Raw genomic sequence first — 14,220 nt, forward strand, 5'->3', positions numbered from 1 at the left:
GTGCACAGGGTGGAAAAAATGAAAGAATTGTCTTCTGCAAGAACGTTTCTACAAATATTTGTATTTATGAGTCCCGGAAGGACATTATTTTGTCACATGCTTACCTCCATAAGGTACATGGTTTATGCAGCAAAATCAGTATGATATTTCAAATATGAGGAATTGTTCCCTCCTACCCCTTTTTTTATTAATCTAGTACTGAATCCTTGTGTGAGATAAGATGTGTGTTACCTTCCAAACTTCAAAGGCATAAGCAATTTGCATTTTCCAAAAACAATGAAAGCTTTTTCTCTGCACTTAAAAGAGCTCAGACTGATTTCCTCCAAAAAGTTAAAAAAATTATCATCAGAGAAAATATGGAAAATGTTATTATTCGAAGTAATTCTTTTGCACATTCTGAATAGCTAAAAACAGAGGCTTATAATTGAAAGTCTATGAACAGTATTAAGAATTAGCAACTTTAAGGGTAACAGCTACCTTTCTGCCTTTGAAACAATGCCTTATGGTAAATAGTGCAGCGCTCCCTTCACTTGAGTGTTCACAACCGTGATCTCACACTAGAAAACCTGCATTTGTTGAAGGAAACAAACTACTCTGTATGGAACGACAAAAACAAAGAGGCTACCAGAGGTGCGTGAAACCGCAAGTGCAAACTCCCTTCACTTACGAGACACTTGCGAGACAACCCAGCTAACTGGGCTCTGTTAAAAAATAGAAAAAAAAAAAAACATTTCCAAAATCCCTTTTCTCTGCTGTCCCGCAGTGCTAGCAGAACCAGTAGCTCGCACCTCACCTCTCCCCCAACCCCATTTGAGGGTCTCACTCACCGATCCACCCAGAAGCAAACCTTTGGACGTTGCTGCGTTTAGTTTTTCAGGAAATTAAGTCTGAAGCACACTTTCCTTTGCCTTAAAGGGAGTGCGTATTCCTGACACATCACCAGGCAAGGAGCCCAGAGGTTGCTACAGAGCATTTATTTATACTCATTTGGAATTTCCTGAGACAGTCCCAGCCTGGCAGCCAGCCCAGCGCCGCGCCAGTGGTTTCCTTCACAGCATTTCAGATGCTGCACAATGTCTCTGGCTCCCCAAGGGTTAAAATACATGAAATGGGCAGCAGGACAAAAGGAACTGTACCAAATGACACACTAAGAAGATTTTTTTTTTTTTCTCCGACGAAGACAGATGTAATTTCCAAGAGGGAATGAAAAGTTCAGGTGACTTCTCTTCCACCCACTCTCCCTTCCTCCCCAAGCCCTTCACCCCCACCCACCTCATTTCTCGCTCCCACGTGTGGACTGAGAACACAGAAAGGTTCATTGATATAATTTGGGCATAACAATTACCTCTGTTGTAACCACCACTGCCTGCAATTCTGCCCATGTTACATTCAATCTCGTTTTGTTTACTCTTCTCAAATGCCACTTATAATTTGAGGGATAAAAATAGAATCTTCATTTAGTATAAAGTTACAGACACAAGGTTTTCCTTTTTTTCTGAAACAACCAAAATACATGAGGCATCCTTCATGCTAGTACAAGCATTTTTGAGATTATGCACAAACATATTTGATTTTTCCATATTCAGTTTTCTTGTTTCCACGTAACACCAGGTATTAAGTAAAGAGAACTGGGATTCCAGATGCAAAAAGCATCACTTCTCAGCATCAGAAAAAGGCTCAAAGGCCTCAGCTCCCTTCACTTCTGCTTACAGTAACAGTTGCTGTGGTATAGCCAAACAGGGACTCCAGAAGTAATTGTGCAGAGGAGAGGCTAATTTAACACGGATAACGGTCCTAAGATTTCACAGGACTGAAAGCAAAGAGTTTTGTTACTGTGCCTTCCATCCAGATTCCCAAGAACACTTAAAATGAAAGAATTGCTGAATGAATTGTTGAAGTAATTTCCAATATCATTGCAGATTGGAAGAATTGTGCTTCATCAGAAGTCAAATATTACGCTGAAAAGACAGGAGAGAAGTCCAAGTCCTTCACAGCGCCTTCAGCTACAATGGCACAGACTTCCAATAAAAGTGTTTCCTGAATATGTCTAGTGGCTTCAGTGGTATTTAATATGGAGCAAAGTAATGTTTAATACTTACAGGCATCAGCTTTTGGACTATAAACTAGATCCTGCCCTCTAGGTAATTTTACATTTATTTTCTTGAATTACAAGTCATTGATGCATACACTATAAAACATGAGCTCCCAAAAGAGTCTGAAGAAGATCTCTAGACCTAGCCAACTTGTTACATCTATGGACCATGAAATTACTGAATTTTAAGTGACCTTGGTTTGGTTTGGTCTCTGCTGTAACCACACCATCCATAAAGAAAAGCAGCTCTCCATAAACAAGCTTTGGGAACAGCTTCCAACCATGCTTTGAAGTTTCTCCTAGAAGACAGAAAAACTCTAGGGCTGCTGAAACCTGACCACATTTTCTGTTCAGGGAAACACACACAAAAAAGCCTGCAAACCAACAACAACAAAAGGTAAAAAAATCAGCCCTTGAAACACTGCCTGGACCCAGTCCAACCACTGCTTTGTGCTTGCTGCCCTTCGAGCCCCATCTTTTGACCTGCAGAGCAAGTGACCAGCCAGGTGAGGACAAGCAGTACGCAGCAGCACTGGTGTTACTGGTGGGCAACTCTAGCTCCATCAGCAGGTTCTTCACACCAGAAAGGGGAGAAGATGAAAATACCCATCTAATTTTCCCCTGTCAAAAGCCGTGTGACATCTGGGATAAAGTATGAGAATAGAAGGTATGGCCAAAATGTCCTTCTCAAGAGTTAGGATTCTGATCAGAGAAAAAAAAATCTCTAACATTACATGATTTAATTTTTCTAAAAAAAAGACAGCATGATATCCTGTTTAAAGAACAAATTTTAACAGCTGTCTCTACATGCTCCATCTGTTTATCATTACTCTGTGGTTTCAAGGACTTGACATCTGAACGAGGCCTGCATCAAGTCACGCACCTTCAGTGGACTCTCTGCAAAGCTCGGTGAGCTCAGCAAGCGGAAAAAGACCTGCCACAAGTGCAAGCAATAACCTATAACATGTATCAGCACTTCATCGCTTGTCCAGCAAGTCAAATATGGAGGCACACGTCTGAGTTGGCACCAGTAAAACCTAAAGGCAAAGAGCACACGTGTATTTATTCTCTTGGCCTTTGAGACCGTTATGGTGCCAAACAAACTCGTTCAGCTACTGTTTACAGTAGAAACAAAACTGAGGTCAGAGCTTAGCTCCCCAGTGACCAAAGAACCTGACTTGGTCTGCAGTAGAGCAAATGTAAGATTTGGCGCATGGGCAGCCATCCAGCTGCTAAATTCTTATCTAAAAAGCAGGTTATTTCACACCCGTTTTGAAAACAAAAGCCAGAGAGGGTACAATGGATCTCTGAAAGGCAATAGATGAAACACAGCTCTTTAAAACATTTGCCTCCAACAGACCATTTCCTCAGCACTGGAGTGGCTCTGCTTAGAAAGAATTAAATAATTTGGCAGACTACAATGATCCAGTGCAGGGGAGCACAAAGTTTGGCCTGACCCACCACTGTCAGGTTTATGTTCTTACCCCCAAAAGCACAGCTGTTGCATTTTGGTGAAGGTTGGACATGGGGTTCTTCTCAATTTTATTTTTGTGTATTTGTTGTGGGAGAGAGGGGTGGCATGGCTGTGGGTTTGGGTTTATTTCTTTACAGCCTTTCAGAATTTGGCTGGTTTCCACAGAATGATTTAAAACCCCCTAACTATTTAGGTCAGACCTGAGACTGGTCTGGCCTACCCACCTTCTGCTCCCTAGGAGATGCCTCTGGAAAGGCGTAAGAAGAAAGCCAACATACAGCAACATTTCTCCTCTCAGCTTCCAGAAACCTGTGACCCAGAGGCTCAGGAGTCTGGGGTGTTCCAGGGGTGTTCCAGGATGGGTTTTAAGTCACAGTGTCAAATGTTTGTTATCAGGGTAGCTGCGACGTATTCAATAACTGGCTTCAAAATGTCAGACTGCAGCTGATGTGGTAGTGCAGTAAGGAGATCTACTGGTCAAGAGCCTGGAGATACAGTTATGGATGATTAATCTGACCCAATGACTACATAACACTCAAAACCTCCACATGAGAGACTTAGCATGCTATGGTTAAGTCCATCACTGGTTAGCATCTACCCACAGAGAGGATGCAACTGAAAAATGCACCCCATATCATCACTAACTGTCCACCTGGTTCAGCTTCACAGACAATGAACTTCAACTACTTGGTATTTTGTGTGCCATAAGGCAATTCGTGATCTCTACTGTTCTTCCAACATGACTGCTTGGAAAAGCTTATGGAGAGAAGTCTTGTGGGAGTGAGTAGACTCTTCAAGCCTTCAAATTTGGTGAAGTATTTTTTTTCGTTCTTTTTTTTGTACAGATGGTCAGGCATACTTGCTTGTTTCTATTCAGACATTAGAACTGCATGAGCTAGCAACTAGAGATTGCAGCTTCCAGCAGGGCTTTACGGGTCAACTTTGCTTTCCCATTTTGCAGAGGCAAAAAGTGAATGACACTGAACATGAACAGAAAGCAAAAAGCCACGGCTGTAAAAGAAAAATCTGGAAATACATGTACAGGCTTCTTATGCCACAGACAAGGATGCAAAGTGAACTTCTGCCATGTGGGAACTCAAGTGGAGGTCTCAGCCTAGCAACTGTCTCCTAGTGCACTTGAAAAAAGCAGGCTCAAGTCATTTGGGGTCAGGTGGGTGGATCCTGCCAGCATGGAAGGCATCCCGTGTTCTTCAGTCATCACCCCCCACTTCCCCAGCTGAGCAGAGGCAGGGGGTGCAGGAGGGAACTCATGGCTTTGCCAGGGAGACTGTACAGGCTACGGTTTTAGGCATCTCTTTCCCACTTGGACCTAGACTGCAGCCAAACACCATGGATCTCTAGTAACAATTACTAATCCAGAAATATTGTACTTCTACCCACAGTAACACACTGATTATGCAAAAGGCTAAGGCAAGGAGAAGTGCCACACAAACTGGGGAAAAAACCAAGTGCCACGCATAACTAATGAGACCCATGGGCAAGACTACACATGTCCATTATTAATATGCCGTGTAACTGATAAAGAGTGCGTGCAGTACATCATGCAGGAGCAGGATTGAAGAAGGGCAGTAAAGCTGCAGTGGAGCAGGAGATGCTACACACAGTGTCACAGATGTCTCTCCTGCTGCTGCAGTCTTGGCTGTACCTGGTGTCTTGTCCTACAAGGATACTGGCTAAGATAGTCTGCCTGAGCCACGCACATGCTTGTAGAGTTGTAGCCTTACAACTTTTCTCTGCAAAGGGAGAGGGAAGTAATTTTCCCAGAATCATTAACAGTGCATTCTCCACAGCACTGAAGATGGGTTGTAAGGAAGCCTTTGAGCATTAAAGGGGTGTGGGGTGGGGAGGCAGGGAGGGCTGGATATCGGGGGGAGGCACAGGCTGCACTCCCCAGGGACTGCACCTGGGGAGAAGTCCCTGCATGTCCTCGGGGAGAGCTGGAGAGCAAGCACCGGAGAAAGGGGCCAAGAGGAGTATCAGGGAACAAAAGGAAAGGACAAGCATCCTGAATGGGACACATGCTATCTGAGAGCAGAGGAAGGGAACAGGACTGTAACTAATGATGGCAAGGGAGAATGGTGAAGGGCATGCAGTGGATGCACAGCCTTGTGAGCACATGCAAGTACCGGCAAGCTTAAAACCTATGTAACAGCCATCTGCCTCCACATAAAAAAAAACAGAGGACAGGAGCAGAAAAGAGTGACTCTAAAATACATGGCTTTTTTTAAACCTTTTAACTTAAGGTATGGAAAAACTTATCTGAAATTTAAGATTCACAATTTCTGCTGGAGGGAGGGGGAAGAGGGGGAGAGAGGTCTTAGCCATGGACTTCTTGAAGTGAAAAAACACTGTTGATCCTCATAATCCCTTAAAACATGGCTGCTCTGATTTTGTCTTTGTGCTTCTATCGTATGCAAATGTCAGTCCACTTTTCAAACACAACCATGCATTTTATTGTATTTTCTTGCACTGTACTTCTTTGCAAAGCTGCACACTTTAGATTTATCATGCAGTGTGCATGAAGTGTTAAAACTTGACCTGTTTGCTAGGATTAGACCTGAAATTCCAGTAACAGCAGCTAAATTGCACAAGTGTTTTCTTTTTATGATTAGATCTTCCACAACCCATACGATGGTGCTCCAGGCGGAGGGGCTGGTTGTGTGAAGAGTGGGTAGGGAAGGGGCTAGTACATCAACACACATACCCCTCAGCAATAAGAGGCTACTCCAAAACAGTGATGTCTGGTTTACATAGGGAGAACAATCTGTTCCCAATTATCAGTTAATTTGATCCGCACCCTAATCTGGCTAAACTTTCAAACCCAGCTACTAAAAACAGTTTCCACCCCCTCCCTCCATCCCTCCCTCTCCTACTTTCAAACAAACAATGAAGGGCAATACAGAAATATCACAGACAGGTCCTCTATGTTGAAGGAAAGCAACATATCGTTATGAAGAAAAAACATACAGGAATATATTAACAAAAAAGAAGACAATTGTGTAAAACACTTGTTACAGTGTGAGATAACCAGGGAGGAGAAACCGAGCAAGAAGGGATGGGCTGTGAGAGGGGGTAAGTGTCACATTACCTACTTCTACAGGGAAGAAGGCTTTGCAAGTGGGGAATGATGGACCAAAAGCACGTAAGAATATGATGGGATGTCTCTCTCACCTACCTCTCTGAATGTACGAGCACTTAGTTTTGTCAAAGTCTGTGTGAAGAGTCAGGTGAAGAAAAAAATCTCAGGAGACTGTACCTGATGCAGAGCAAGTATATGCTATGAAGAGTTTTAAGGAGTTAGACTGGGTAGGGGGAGAGCCCTATTTTGACTCGGTTGATCTGCTAACCCCTAGATACCGCAAGCTGCAACACGCATCCCACAGCAGATGTCAACCATCGTTTTCAGCCAATATGGTACGTGTGATTTCTGGATGAAATCAGAGGAGAGAATGGGAGAAAGAAAGGGGAGGATGGCCACAAGCACACTTCTGTCCCGAAGCTGGTCACACGGGGACATCCTGGCAGGAACCCATACTCTGCCATCAAGGGGAGTCATGTTTCCAGAGGAAGGAAACGGAGATACAGCAGCAATACCAATGTGGGCAGCCCAAGCGCTCCCTTAGCCCCTAAAACTGCTGCGAAAACATGATACGGGAAGAGCTGCCCTTATGTCATCTCTAATCCAAAGCCTTACAAATGGCATGGAAAAAGGGGAGGAGAGAGGTGGCCATTACAAGATGCTTCCCAAGGACTTTTGCTCCAGCAGCAACCCTTCTACAAGGAACATGTCTAAATGCAGGCATGCAGTGTTCACCAACAGAAGACAACCAGCTGTAATCAGGCTATTTCCATCCAAGCCATTTTCCTGGGGGCCTGTATCCTTTCAAAGACAACAAAATCCCCTCCCATCCCACAGTGAGGAGAGTCATATGCAGTATTCATAAACTGTTTTCTGCAGGAGAATCTTGGAAGGGAGTCAGGAATAGTGTAGAATAGTTTTGGGGAAAAATACACTCGTGTTCAACGGCTACAGGAAGATTTGCTGAGTTATGTATCTTGCAAGTGGAGGGAAGGAAGAAGATGCAGAGAGAACGACTTTTCAAGTCTGGAAAAAGTAAATTCTTAAGTGTTTTTCCTGTGACACATGCCTGCCCTGCTACTGGTGCTTGCCCCTCACCTAGCTCCACAGGCTGCTCCTCCACACAGCCACCTCTTACCTGACTGCCACCAGACCAGTGCAAAGCGGTGACTTTCATGACAAGCCCTAAGGGCTTTTATCACTGTCAATCGCCATCAGTTCAGTGAGGTTGCAAGATACCATAAACAGCAAGGCATGCCTGTTTAGTCCCTACAGCATTATTGGCTTTAAAACACCAGATCAAGACCCTTAGCTGCCTGCAAGGGTATAGAGGGCATGTATTTATATCCCTGCTCCACAGGGAGCAGCAGAAGGCCACATGAGAAGGTCCAGGTGCTGCCCATGCAGATGCATCTCAACAAGTCAGACAAGGAAATTGTGCATTACTCCATGAGCAATCCTGCCTCAGAGAGGAATGAACAAAGTCCTTTCTCTAGGTGAGATATAAGAAGCTTCCGGGCAGCTGCAAAAGATAATCCAGAACAAGACACAACTGCAGTAATCTTTGAACAAAAGACAGACCAATTAAATCTCTTCCATTTCTCATGGAGCTTTGTCCTTCTGCAAAGCATCTGCATCTTATATGGCTTTGTGTATTGGGCCACTGCTTCCCACCACATCCAATTTCTATTTCTAAGGTCTGGGCTACCTGGCCAGACTATGTCCTCAGCTCCTAATGACACTGTATTTACTACGTCCTTTCTAACTCCTTCCTGCCCCATCCTTTTCAAGCATATTCCAAAATCAGGCCTGAAGGGCATTCTTCAGGCAATAAGTCCTATGCAAAAGAAGATGTATGATCCCTGATGCTCTGCTGTCTGATAAAGGCCGCTAGGTTGGGCAAATGCAAGTTAATGTTTCCAAGCTTTCTGTTGCAGTGGCAAATGCACCCTTGGATTACAGCTTTCAACTAGCAATTGCAGAAACTAGTACTAATTCAAGCAGAAGGTTGGCATTGACTGTGAGATCATGTGCTCCATCTCCAGCCATCTGTCCTTAAGGCAGATCTGGCATCAGTGAGTGTACTACAGCATACTGATGGAAATTTTAATACACCTGATAGAGCTGACGTGAAATCACTGGAGGCTCACTCACCCTTCACCCCACATATTTCAGGGTCCCACCCTAGCTTGTTTTTAAATACCGGGCACCACCAGAGTGACTCACTAGATCACTAGTGGGTGAAGCAGGAGCAGGATCCCAGTGACAGCCCTGCATGCTGTATGCCCATCCAGAAAGCACAAGACTACACGGCAATTCAGCAGCTCTCCTGATGGCAAGAGCCTCCCACAAGCTGCCAAAGCACACCTTCGGTGTACACCTGTCCCCATTAACTCTGATGGTTATCGGATGCAGGCCTGGAGCAGGGAGAATGGTCAGGGAGCAAGCCCAGGCTTAAATAGCCTCTCATCCCACAGCCCTGACTCAACCAAATTACCGTTGCTTGCACAGCTGATTTGATAAAAATACAAACTCACCTGAACCCTGGTCATCTGCATCTGCGAAGCTAAGCAAACTCAGTGCATTTAAGGCTGCTAAGCTCAGAGCTCGGGATGTCAGTAGCACCGCAGTGATACCTTGGTGACACCTACCCTGCATGAAAGCAGCGGAGAGCTGGGCTCTTGTGGCAGGCGCCGGCAATACTGAGGACTAAAGGCTCTCTTGGACTGACTACTACCTAGCAATCAAACACTTCCAATTGCTAACTTCTTCATGTCTGTAAGTTCCCATTTATTGACTGAGGGTCTGTAATAAAAACTGGTGGCTATTCTGCTAAAATTAGTAACAGCGGTAATGTTCTGGTGCATAGCACTTTCTTCTGAGACTATGCTTCAGATCCTTAGGCTGGAAATCATACAGAACTCCACACAGATTGCCTAAGATGATATGCATCAGGAAAATCAAATCCTAAGAGAGACTCTAGGTCAAATAAACCAATAACTGAAAGGAAAGTATGTCTACAGATGTTTGGTAAGAGTTGTCACAAGTCAATGCAGAGGATGTTTATGATAAAAACATTTGATCTAAGCAAATGTGTGTTCTATTTATTGGCTTCAATAAAAAGGGTTAATAAGTCAACAGGGGTTTTCATGATACAACAGTTGCTTAAGCATTTATATAACAGCAGATGGAAAACAGATTTATTAACCATTTGGTCTTCGAGTCACGCTGATGTTAGTATCAAACAACGCTAATTCAGGCAACAGCCTCTTTTAATGGCCTCATTCTCTGATTAACTGGTGCCTAGTTATAACTTCACTTAGGAGTCAAGAGAACTGGTCAGATACAAAGAAAATCTATCCAGAGGCCCATGGGGTGCCACAGAGTAACTATGCGTACATAAAATTACCAGAGGGACACCAGGCTGCTGCAGGAGAACCAGTGCTCCAACACGGTTTGTATCTGCCACCAAACCACCCTCAGTCCGCAGCCCCTGGTGCACTCTCCAGAGCAGAGGTGGATGCCCAGGTCTTCCGGGGGTGACATCTCCCCATCCCCAAGAGGCTGAAAGCGAAACGAGTAAACGAGGAGCGAAGACACTTGATGCCTGCCCCCTGGCTAATACAGCTACAGTTCCTTGCTTTACAGGTGCAAAGAGACCAACAGTAAAAATGTTGGTGAGTTGCTGCAATGCCACTGCTTGAAGAACTGTGTAGGAATCTGAAGAAGGTAAAGCATATAGCTGAGTAAAAACACACAGGGAACTATTTCAAATTAATCCATGTAAGATGTAGTACTCCTCTAAGTAGAAGCATGTTAAATGTGGGATGGGAGGGCATGGAAACACATACCCTTAAGCAAGAATGACGGGGAAGGTGCAGACAGAAGGGAGAAAAGAGAAAGGATCAGGGAAATCTCAGACACCATGTACAGAAAACCACATGCATTTGCTTCACAGCAGAGGAAAGGAAGGGTTTCTGCAACAGCCTTGCTATACTGACCCCTGCAGCCCGTCCTACTCAGGAAAACTGGAAAAGCTTTTCTTCTGTTAAAACACTTTTTTATGTCCCTATTAAAGAGGTGACTGACAACTCTGTGGTCTCTGGATACAGAGCATAAGGTGCTTAGGGAAGTCAAATAGACTGTTTCATTACGGTTAGAAACAAATACGTTTTTTAATGCTTTCTCTTTTTAAATCAGTCTCTTATGTTTGTTTTGCTGCTGTCTTGTTTTCTACATTGGAATAAATGGAAGTGGACTGGAATTTCACACTATTCAGTGCCTTTCAGAACATGTATTTTGAAAACAAAGCTTCAGCTGATTAGGTATTAGTGAAAGGAATGAAAATCTAGCCAGAAGTATTTCCAAAGTGCCCAGTGAGTTTCAGGCTGTTGTGCACTGTACTTTTTGTAGCTGACTGGAGGACCTTTCCACAGATACCACTACAGCAATGTTTGCAGAGCCTCATGAAATAGATGATTTGTGCATCAGTCCTAGCAAGCACAGAAGGTAACAATTACTGGAAGTTTCACCCAGCAGTTAATGACGACACTAATACTATTTTGAGAATAATCACCTCGGGTTTTTTTTTCTTGTACTATGCAAAGAGAAATTAATTTTTATCGCGCACCAAAACAAGTCCCAGTAGCTCCTGACAGACACAGGGTATTTCCCAGCTCCTGCTGCAGCTCCTTGGACAAGTGCATGACACGTTCCGGACCTCCACTGCACTCCTTAACCCTGCTGAGCTTATTAGCCGACTAAGCAGTCAGCCCACATGGCACCAGAAAAGACTCGAAGCAGCAGGCAGTTATGACTACCCAGCACCCAGCAGACAAAATACAGCAACTTTTTCTGCAAGCACCAATTTATCTATTACTAGTATTAAAGAGACTTCAGCTATTTTCTGACCAGATGGCACAACTTTGACAGAGCCTAGTCAAAAATCAGTACCAAGTCTCTAAAGCAACTTCCAAAATGTGTAAACATGAGCAAATATGCTTGCATCTCAAAGAAACAGTTCACTACAAGACCTCTGCGCAATGAAACCGCGAACAGAGTGATAACTTTAAGTCAGCAGCAAACAAAAATAGACAAACAGTACTGAAGTCTAAATTACGGCCTCTGTTACTTACTCACCACATTTAAAGTTCACATCTTTACCAAGATATGCAAGAAGCAGATAAATTTATGATAGGTGGTTTCATGATAAAGTCATCGCTTGCCTTGTAGCTTATCTCACATACACACTCACTGAAAAAATTTACAGCAAATGTACTTCCAATAAGCATCCTTTTAAAAAAAAAATCTTTAGAAATGCAAAATAGCTTGATCCTTTCCTGGAAACAAGTTCCAAATTCAAGCATTCCTCTACAGATTTTATCTGCAGCAGTAGTAGTCCATGCAGGCTTGGATACTGAAAAAAATAACCGAAATGGCATACAGGCATAACCATTTATCAGTGCAAGTACTCACATTCTCGAGTTAACCAAAGCAAACCACTGCTCCTTAGTCACCACGTAGTTGAATGCAGCTGAACATGTGGTCAAACTTGCCAAAATATTCAAGTAACATAAATGCAGCTTAGTAGTCCACAACAAGTCTTTCTAGTTCTTTTTCCTGTTGCTGATTGATTCAGAGGGTGCAGAAAACACCGCCCCTGAAGTTTGTCTTTCCACTCTTAGAGCTCCATGCAATTAAGAAACTTGCTTCAATACCTCCAACGCCCATATCAGCTCCTGCTCATCCAAAGACATTCTCTCCCCGGCAGCACGACAGGATAACGACTCACAGGTATTTGCCGCCCAATACCCTGTCCATTATGAACTGCTGAGGATTCAGAGACACGGGCGTACATGGCTGCGTGTTAGAACACCAGCCTCAAGGGTTTGCAAAGCCAACAAGTCCTGACAGTCTCTGCAAAATGTTGTCCAATTTAGTTTCGAATTAAATACTTGCAATTCATTACAGCGTCTTTCGAATAAGGGAACAAACAGCTTCTACCCTGCAAGAAGCCTTGTTTGCATAACAATCTTGAAACTAAAACACCTTGCATTAACACATCCCCAGTAAAAGCATTTAGCTTCTTTCAGACTCACGTGTCAGCTTATCAACTTTTCCAATAGACAATTTTACCACAAGGAGGGCAGAAAATTTGTAAATCAATCAGTAACAGTCTATGCATAATTTTTCCTTCCTTGTAAGCAGAGGGAATTGTTCTGCATGACTTAAGTTAAAAGTGTATTACCAAAAAAGTCAAGCTACATGGGGGGTTTAGACAGTAAACAGCGACAGTTAAGTCACACAGCAGAGATTTTGAGGTTTGCCTTCTCAAAAGTATTACAAAAAGTTACGAAGGGATATAGTGTCTTAGAGAATATACTTTTAATTGTATAAAAATGGGGGGGGTGGGATATTCTTCTTCAGCAGTCTCAGGATTTAACAACATTGGTAAATGTAGTCTTAAATCATTAACAGATAAAAGCAACTCCAATGTTTTTATGTAACTTCCATTAGCCTTTAAAGAAAGACTTCTTTTGCATAAATTGCAGATAATGACACTCCATATTTCTAATTTCCTACACACAAAATGCTTTAATCCCTTGCACTAATTAGAACAATTCTACAGTGAGCACAGTGAGTAATTCAGGATTTGTTTCCATACCAGAACATACTTTCAAAGCAGGTTGGTGCTAAAATCCACCAGATAAGCCAATTCTCAATACGTGTGTGTCACGATCTAGCAAGTAGCATTTGAACATGAGTGCATGAGCCTTGGGGGGGAAAAAAAAGCTGAAATTTCTGTTTACATGCATAACAGAAAAGATATTTAATGTTCCTTCCCAGGATATTCAGAGTGCTCCCAGCCACCCCAGCCTTCACCAATAAATCCATTTCCCCATCATACCTACATTAGGAGGTCTTGAAAGAGCACCCACAAGCTCCTGCCATGCACTTGAAATTTTCGATATAATCCCACTGTAGCAGCCTGAGCTGTAATGGGCTAAAGCTATGTTTGTGCAGTGATCAGGAGAACACGAAAATATTGACACAGCCACAGGAGGAACGCTGCTGCTGTGCTGTTATCAATCGTTCTGCAGTCTCTGCCCCCTCCTGTCCTCCTCAGCAACCTTTGAACTTGCCAAGCAATCTATTTCAAAGAGTATCACCCAACAAGAATAGACATCTCAGGAGCTTCTTAAAATAACGAAAAAGTGAAATGACCTGAACACCTCCTTCCTCTTGATGTTGCTTGAGAAATGCTTTTTTGTTTTGCTGAGAAGCAAGAAACAAAAATTAACCTGACCCATGAGGGTGACGAGGAAGGGCTGGGGGTTCAATGTGTAAGAGCTGGTAATCTCACAGGTTAATTACAGACACAGGATAACAACCACACAACTTTTTGCAGCAGACCCCTAGGCCTCTCAGAGTCTGGCGTAAGCCAGCGCAGGTCCATGAAAGCAGGCAGCGCCAAACAACTGACTGCCAGTCCTTACATCTTTGCAAACAACTTTCCATGCTTTAAGTATTTAAAATATTACTGGGGGGGGGGAA

The 14,220-nt window shown here is 43.4% G+C and overlaps 1 protein-coding gene across 9 annotated transcripts in view; it reads right to left on the reverse strand.

Annotated features, from left to right (window-relative positions):
• The window catches only part of KANK1 (KN motif and ankyrin repeat domains 1), a 132,472-nt gene that overhangs the window by 37,005 nt on the left and 81,247 nt on the right, over nt 1-14,220 (reverse strand). The window contains exon 1 of one of the 9 annotated variants that reach the window (XM_075080061.1): nt 13,574-13,689. The exons of 4 other annotated variants lie outside the window; for them this stretch is intronic. The gene's annotated coding sequence lies outside the window, so the exon portion shown is untranslated. Of the gene's footprint in view, nt 1-827; nt 926-12,141; nt 12,505-13,573; nt 13,690-14,220 lie in introns of those variants that run through there. 4 more of the 9 variants (XM_075080062.1, XM_075080066.1, XM_075080064.1 and 1 more) reach the window with 4 other exon arrangements.

The sequence above is a fragment of the Phalacrocorax aristotelis genome, chromosome Z, assembly GCF_949628215.1.
Source record: "Phalacrocorax aristotelis chromosome Z, bGulAri2.1, whole genome shotgun sequence".
Taxonomy (NCBI): domain Eukaryota; kingdom Metazoa; phylum Chordata; class Aves; order Suliformes; family Phalacrocoracidae; genus Phalacrocorax; species Phalacrocorax aristotelis.